The sequence below is a fragment of the Periplaneta americana genome, chromosome 2 (assembly GCF_040183065.1).
Source record: "Periplaneta americana isolate PAMFEO1 chromosome 2, P.americana_PAMFEO1_priV1, whole genome shotgun sequence".
Classification (NCBI taxonomy): Eukaryota; Metazoa; Arthropoda; class Insecta; order Blattodea; family Blattidae; genus Periplaneta; species Periplaneta americana.
The window spans coordinates 17,424,717-17,434,194 of NC_091118.1; positions in this window are offsets into that span (position 1 = coordinate 17,424,717).

Below are 9,478 nucleotides of genomic sequence, written 5' to 3' on the forward strand. Positions count from 1 at the left end.
GTATCAGGAATGCAATAAGTTTCGTGGAGTTGTAGACTTTACTTAATTTTTGCAAATATTTAAAAACAATAATTAACAGTGCAATTTAGGTGAAATTGCAGTGGTAAGTTTCCAATTTATAATTATTACTATGTTAAACGTCTCTAAAAATAATATGTTAAAAGCCTAAAGCAGTAAATTGAATGTCGCGCTTAAGCGGTAAGAAGAGGGAAATTGTTATGTGTGTTAGGTTGGGAATACTGAATGTGGTATTTCACACTTACCGCGTATTGGTTCTGTGCGGAAAACAAGCAAATACGCACGATCTCGCACAAAATATAACTTATACAGAAAAAACTTTAGCTCGCCCCTGAAAGAGTAGAACTCGTGCTCAGGGACGGATTCCTGAATTGAAATTAATAAGTGTATAATACAAGAATTATTGAAAGAATTTTAGTTTTGTCCTTTAAATGTGCAGAAATTTGATCCGAACAATGTAACATTTTAAAATACCTCGACTATGTTCAGTATTTTAACGAACAGAAAGTATTTTTTTAGATACAAGAGCAGTTGACATGGCATGACCCATTACTATAATAGCTGCAATTGGAATTTGGGTGAAACACAAACCCCGAAGCGAATTTCCCAGACGGGCAGATTCCGGCACTTGCGCCACTGTTGCATTCAGGGTCCGTCATCGACCGTGCGGGGCATTTACCTGCGTCCCCCAGAGGGCTCCCCCCGTCTTGACTTCTTTATTGTGAGCAGCTGACTGGCTGGCAGACGTGGATAGATAACTTCCACATTATTTAGTGATGGGGTGGGCTGGGCGTAGACCGCAGAAATCGATGACGTACGATGTCAGTTCTCATACATGGAACCAACATGTCGCGCTTTCCATGATGCAGGCAGACATGGTGCTCGAAACTCGGTGTTTGTACCCGGAAGTTTCCATCACATGGGGTTAGATTTTGCCATTCTTCCTGTTTTATAACAGCAGGAAAATATGTAATAACATGAGGCGATCTTATAGGCGAATAGTACGGTTCAGTACTAGAGTACCACATCCCAGAAATTCGACCGACATATTTTCAAGCCAATTTCGTCGCACCTATAATTTCTAAACTACACGACCTATTCCAATGAAGTAAACGGCGATTAACAGACGAAGAATTAAGGTTAATTCACAATGAAAATTAAACATAACGTAAGCGTTAACTTAACGTTACAGTAAAATCAAGAAGTCATACCATCATTCACGATGGGAACATAAACATAACAGCAAACATACTTGGTAACCATGGAAACATAACAACGACGCCATTTCCTCATATTCTGTCGTATACTTCAGCGCTCTACGATTGTGTTCTGTTTGCAAATCACGTAAAAGCATGAAAGTTTGGAGTTTGCAAACTTTCATGTTAACGTCTTACGGTAATGTTTATGTCAATGCTTATGTGAATCATTGTGAATGATCCCATTTGGTAGCCTGGGCGCAAACTTCTGTGTTTATGTTACGGTTATGTTTAATTTTCATTGTGAATGGGCCTTTATGCATGCAACGTGACCTTGAGTTGCAGCAGGTGACGTCATCTAGCGATACGCGGGAGGGGAAGTTGAGACACGAATTGGTGGGTCGCGCGGTAGCCGAGGCAGTGTAACTCGAGAATGCGGAGCGATAGAACGTTCGCAATGGTGTCAAGCGATTCGTAACGAACCCGACTACAATTTCCATTGAGCAACAACCAGCAATCGACAAGTTAAAACTGGAAAAATTCGCGAGTAAATTTGAATGAGACGAAAATTCATAATGTCGAGATAAATGCAGCGCAAATGGGAGCAGGCATTAAGCAACGGACAGCAAACCAAACAACACTATGGTTACTATAGAAACGGACATGTTTACTCTCAATGCATACAGGATGGTGGCCTGTTACAAACAAAATTATACACACAGTTAAATAGATAGGCAGACAGACAGACAGGCAGACAGATAAGATGGATTTGATTTGAGTGAACAGAGAGAAAGGAAGACAGATTAAATTTGGTTAGATTAGAGACAGGAAGACATACAATGGATTAGATTATATTATAGGCAGATAGATTAGATAAATAAGATTAGATTAGATTAAACAGAAAAACAGGAAGGAAGATGAGATGGATTTAATTAAACAGAAAGACAGCTAGATAAGATGGATTATATTAGGTGTATTAGATTATATTAGAAAGGTAGTCAGGCAGATAGGTTAGATAGATAAGATTAGATTAGATTAGATTAAACAGAAAAACAGGAAGGAAGATGAGATGGATTAAATTAAACAGAAAGACAGGTAGATAAGCTGGATTATATTAGATGTATTAGATTATATTAGAAAGACAGAGAGGCAGATAGATTAGATAGGTAAGATTAGATTAAACAGAAAAAGAGGAAGATAGATGAGATGGTTAGATTAGTTTAACAAGAAAGGCAAATAGGTAATATGGATTATATTAGATGGAATAGATTACACTAGAAAAACAGATAGGCAGATAGATTAGATTGGATTAAACAAAGAGGAAGATAGATGATATGGATTATATTAGGTTAGATTAGAATATATTAGATAGACAGGCATATAGATACGGTTAATTAGATTAGACAGACAAAATGAATTAGATTAGATTAGACTGACAGGTAAATAAGATGGACTAGATTAGATTGTATCTGATTAGATTAGATAGATAGGCAGATAGATAAAATGAAGTAGATTTGATTTTTTTTTCCAAGTACAAATTTATATAATACAAAAGAGAACGTATAATACAGAATAATACATCAGACTAAAGAATATAATTACAATAGAAATAGAAATGAAATAATGCAATCAATATAAAAAGAGGATACAATAATATTAACAAAATCTGAGGACCGAATGAGCAGCGCTCGTGTTCGGTCGCAGTTCAGATATATTATTAATACATGAGGAATATAGAAAATAATATAGGAACTAAAATTAAAACTACATCTACAGTGAAATGATATAATATAATATTAACGAATGAATGAAGCCACTGTGTCCCATGAAGGGCTAGGACCTCCTACAGGAGAGGAAGCTCGGTGTATGGTTCACATGATGAACTATTTCAACTGAACAATATTCACATTCACATTCACTATGTGAGATACACTAGAGTTTGTCAAATTTTAGATCTATATGAGTTTGTTCACTATCTGTCTCCACTCGTTCCTGTTGCGGGCGATGGTTGACCAGTTCCCTCCAGCTGCTGCTTGAATGTATCTGCCCATCTTCTTCTTGGCCTGCCTTGTGTTCTCCTTCCTATGTACGGGTCCCATATGGTGGTTTCTCGCGCCCATCTGCCTTGTTGCTGCCTTGCTACATGACCACCCCACTTTCACTTCGTTATGAGGGCTTTTTCTGTGATGTTCTCAGAAGCTGTAATCATAACATATTAACATAGAGAACAATAATATCGTACGTGAATAAAGTAGAGCAATTTATGAAAACTATATATTCCGAAATTATAGAATACAAATATAATATAGGCTGATTAATTCATACACATAGGCTACTCTTCAAGGAACGACCATTCTTATAAACTGAGGGAAAGAAGACAGAGGACGGACACTGGAAAGTTTTCTTTTCTCAATCGTACTATCAGGGACTGGAATGCGTTACCTGCAGACTTACTAAAGGCTTTACCAACAACCAAAAATGTATTTAAAAATAGGCTTAAGGACTTTATTAATAGACAGTAATTATACACAGTATTTAAAGGGTGTAATTGATATTTTGTTATTAAAGTGTTGTATCAGTGAAGAAGTGAAGAATTATGTTGTGTCAGTGAAGTGTGTTGTGTCAGTGAAGTGTGTTGTGTCAGTGAAGTGTGTTGTGTAAGTGAAACGTGTTCCTGTCAGTGAAACTTTATAGTTTATAGTGGCAGTGCAAAGTATTTGAACAGTGAAATGTTTTTGAAGTGTTAGTGAAATCAGGATAGAATCAGTGAAATGTGTCGTAGTCCCAGTGCAGTGAGTGAGTTGTCAGCGAAATGAATGTAATGTTGAAAGTTACTTGTGCAGATATGAACATATCATACTCGTGGGTTTTAGTTCGAACTTAGGTTTAAGGTACAAATTAGATTTACTTTAAATGTTATTTTAAGTGATCGTGCTTCATTTAATTTAGGATGTGCCCTGTTATTATTATTTATTATAAATTATTGTTAGTATTAATTACTACTATTATTATTAATTGTGTTTATTATTATCTTTATTGAGTGTAATTAGTTACCACTGCCACCGGGTATATACCCATTGCAGTGTGAATAAATACATACATACATACATACATACATACATACATACATACATACATACTGTACATACATACATACATTTATTTAGTCAAATTAAAGACATTAACACGTTTCTAATTTTGTTGTTATAAGTTAGTAGGTTACACGTTAGAAGTTCTGGGTGTAATTTAGCTAACGAATTATACAACCGAGGGCCAAAATTAATGCTATGCTTTAGACCAGCAGATGTGAAACATTTAGGTTCTACTAATGTTGAATTATTATTTGAGCGGTTGAGAGCAGAAGTGGTGTAAGTCAAAAATGGGTAATGAAGATTAAAGTAAACATTCTGTAAAATACAGCGCAAAGTAGCAAATAATATTCCATTTATTTAAACTATTAGTAGTCAGTGGATAGCACGAACGACATATTAATTGCTACTTTGCGCTGTATTTTACAGACTTTTTACTTCAAACTTCAACACCTAATTTTAACTTACACCACTTATGCTCTGAACGGGTCATTTCGTCTTGTGTCATGATTACTCGTATGTGCCTGTAATTTAAACTTATTACGATTTTTATGATACAATTTTAACAGAGTATATATTTTATAAATTTGTTCAATATTTAATACATTAAATTCAGAATAAATTAATTTAGTTGGATAATCAAAACGTTTTTTCAAACACATTTTAATTATTCGTTTTTGTAGTAAATTAACGGACTAAGATTAATTTTTGTACTTCCATTTCAAACAATAATTGGATTAGACAAACAAACACATATAAGATGCATTAGATTAGAAGATTAGATTGCATTATATAGGCCTATATTGGACAGACACACAAGGAGCTGGACAGGTAGGCAAGCCAAATAAATTATATACTGTAGCATTATTTATTTATTTATTTATTTATTCATTTAGTCATTTCTTTATTTATTTTATTTATTTATTTATTTATTCTTAGGAACTTAAAATCCAGACGTTTGAGATGGGCAGGGCATGTAGCACGTATGGGCGAATCCAGAAATGCATATAGAGTGTTAGTTGGGAGACCGGAGGGAAAAAGACCTTTAGGGAGGCCGAGACGTAGATGGGAGGATTATATTAAAATGGATTTGAGGGAGGTGGGGTATGATGATAGAGACTGGATTAATCTTGCACAGGATAGGGACCAATGGCGGGTTTATGTGAGGGCGGCAATGAACCTTCAGGTTCCTTAAAAGCCATTTGTAAGTAAGTAATTGATTCATTCATTTACTTATTTACTTATAATTTATTTATTTATTTAGTAATTTATTTATTTATTTATTTATTCATTTAGTCATTTCTTTATTCATTTAATTAATTTATTTATTTATTCATTCATTTACTTATTTACTTATAATTTATTTATTTATTTGTTTAGTAATTTATTTATTTATTTAGTCATATAGTCATTTATTTATTTATTTATTTATTTAATTTATTTATTTATTTAGTCATTTAGTCATTTATTTATTTTATTTATTTATTTATTCATTAATTTACTGATTTACTTATAATTTATTTATTTAGTAATTTATTTATTTATTCATTTAGTCATTTCTTTATTTATTTTATTTATTTATTTATTTATTCATTCATTTACTTATTTACTTATAATTTATTTATTTATTTATTTTGTAATTTATTTATTTATTCATTTAGTCATTTCTTTATTTATTTTATTTATTTATTTATTCATTCATTTACTTATTTACTTATAATTTATTTATTTATTTATTTAGTAATTTATTTATTTATTTAGTCATAAAGTCATTTCTTTATTTATTTAATTAATTAATTTATTTATTTTATTTATTTATTTATTTATTTATTTATTTATCTATTTAACCTGGTAGAGATAAGGCCATCACGCCTTCTCTTCCCCTCTACCAGGGGATTACGACTACAATATTAGGAATAGAATTACAATTAATATTAAATTTACAAATACAATAAAAATCAAAGTACTAAAAGATTAACTGATTAATAAAAGCTAGACAGTTTATTGTAAAAGTTGAGGAGAGAGAAACATTTTTTTAGGCAAGTAGATAATCAGATAGATAGACGGATAGACAGAAAATAGGCAGAAGGAGTGACAGAAAGATATTGGATGGAAAGTTTTCTTCAGTGATTAGTTTTCGAAGAAGTTTTAATAGGAACAGGAATATCGTGTGAACTACAGATGTGACAGATGTCGTGTGCTACGACCATTAAGTCTCTTTGCTCATGGCATAAGTGCGTGCACGTGATGGGGCCCAGAGAATCACCTCAATCGTCTGGGCCAATGTCAAATATGTGAATGATTTATAAAACTGTAATTTACGCAAAACTTATAATAGAATAAATATTCCACATATAAAATATGAAGAAATAGGCAATGAATTTGAAGATAGCTCTCAGGAATCAATGTGTATTCAGAATGAAAAAAATAAAATCACAATTTTTTATGATTACTGTTTACCTTAACAACAGGCCTATTGATCTCAATAAAACGCTTTTTTTTATCATTTTTCTTCTGTCAACAGTCAATTTATTTACGTCCCTAGCAACCAATAAAACCACAAAATATTTATCATTTACATGAAAGAATGGCATACGAAACAAGACTGGAATGATTTTAATTTCAGAAAAGTTGTCATCATAATCATTTTCTTATTTTTCTTCTTCTAATCAAGTTATAGACCGTGTTAGCTGCTCAGTCATCTGTTTGCCGATCGACTAATTTGTCGTTGCCTTGGGAACGGTAATGCAGGAGTCGCTTTGAGATCGTTTTATACTTTATTGTGTTCACCCAAATCTTTCTTTGTTTTATATTTAGTTTAAGACAGACTTTATGCTTAATTATTTCATTATTTCATTATGTATTTTGTAGTTACATTTAGTATATCCTACACTACCTCTATAAATCTCATTTTCAATTTTTAGGCGTTTTTTACACTTTTTTCTAATTGTTCAGTCTTAACATCTACCAGAGAATTAATTTAGTAAGATTTTATACAACTTTAATCTTGTCTTTTTCACATGAAACGTCTAAACTCGACCTACAAGGAAAGGCTTTTCTGTTAACTCTGACAGCGCTAGTGATAGCATTGAAAAGTACGATAAACTTCGTGCCCCGTGGTTTTCCACACGGTCAGTCTCGCTCTTTTTTTTTCAGAAGGTTATTTTACTACGCTTTATCAACATCTTAGGTTATTTAGCGTCTGAATGAGATGAAGGTGATAATGCCGGTGAAATGAGTCCAGGGTCCAACAACGAAAGTTACCCAGCATTTACTCATATTGGGTTGAGGGAAAACCCCGGAAAAAACCTCAACCAGGTAACTTGCCCCGACGGGAATCGAACCCGAGCCACCTGGTTTTGCGGCCAGACGCGCTAGCCATTACTCCACAGGTGTGGACTCGCTCTTTCTTCTATTTAGGGGAAGACTCCACTGAAAATCATGAAAATTTTCCAAAATATTTTATTTACTATTTTACTTCTTTAGAATGTATATTTTCATACCCCAAATGGATTTAGTTCAATTCTGATTACAAATATGTTTTAAAATATTTTTAATGAAGGAAGAAGAGATAGCAAAATTATTTTTTCATTAAAGAACTCTTTTTTACAAATTTCTGATTACAAATCTAGCAACTGCTTGTTCTGAAGTAGCTTCCTGAAGTTACTAGGCAAATGTAGCGGAGTATAATTTTACTAGGTATGTGTTACATAAATATTTATTTTACTTTCAAATCCATTTTTCCGTAAGTTTATTTTTCTTAATTCTACACCAACTTTTTTATGCCAAATATTAATCAACGTGGATGACATTTTTACTGCAAGTATTTATGAGGTAGCTGCATATTTCTATGCATTTATTTTGTAAGAAATGCTGTTAGTTTGTTTTATTATTTTTTTTTCATGATTTATAGAAAAGACAGCATTTTCAAAGGTTTAAAAATATTTTTGAAAGTGAATAAATAATATATTCCATAAAACCAATGCATAGAAATGTTTCTCTATGTCTTGTAAATGCAACCAAAACATGATGCTTAAATATTGAGATCTTCTACTGAAAAGTTGAGTTTGAAAATATTTCTAAAAAATGTATAAATAAATGAAAAAAAAAAACCAAAAGCCAAAAACATTGGAGAGTGCAAAATTTGGATTTTGTTACTCCTTTACATAGTAAACATGCTCTCAAAATTTGGTTTAAAATAATTAGGAAAGAATCTGTCATTTTTAATGGCGTTGTTCATTTGACTTTCAAATCCATTTTTCCATAGTTTATTTTTCTTAATTCTACACCAACTTGTTATGCCAAATATTAATCAATATTTATGACAATTTTAGTCCAAGTATTTATGAGATAGCTGCATATTTCTATGTATTTATTTTGTAAGAAATGCTTCTGGTTTATTTTATTATTTTTTTTTCATGAAAAAATAACATTTTCAAAGGTTCAAAAACGTTTTTTGAAAGTGAATAAATGATATATTCCATAAAATGAATGCATATAAATATTTCTCTATGTCTAGTGAATGCAACCAAAAAAGTGAAGCTTAAATATTGAGATCTTCTACTGAAAATTTGGGTTTGAAAATATTTCTAAAAAAATAAATAAATAAAATAAAAATCAAAAGTCAAAAATATTTGGGAGTTAAAAAATTCTTATTTTGTTAGTTCTTTACATAGTAAACATGCTCTCAAAATTAGGTTGAAAATTATTAGGAAAGAAGCTGTCATTTTTAGTGCAATGTTCCCTTAATGTGTCGAACCTGGTTTGCATGCTTCCACCCCTCACTCCTTTGTGGTAGCTATAGATGATTCCACATTAAGAAAAAAGTATTGGTTTCATCGGCCTTGCCTAGTATATTGTATAAGCTACGTGGTATGTTGGCGTTGCTATGGCAACTGGTCATTAGAAGGAATAGCCCCATATGCTTAATGCTTTTTCCTTAATGTGAAATCCTCTATATTATGTTACATCAATTTTCTTCCAACACTGTGGAGTAACGGTTAGAACGTCTGGCCGTGAAACGAGCGAGCCCGGTTCAAATCCTGTTTGTGACAAGTTCATTGTGCATATTCGGTAATTTGAGAGCGCATGTTTCACGAGTGACAGTCTTGTCTGTAGTGATGAACGTTGGCAGGGGGGCGTGACATGGACGCAACAGCCACTGCGCGGGTCCCG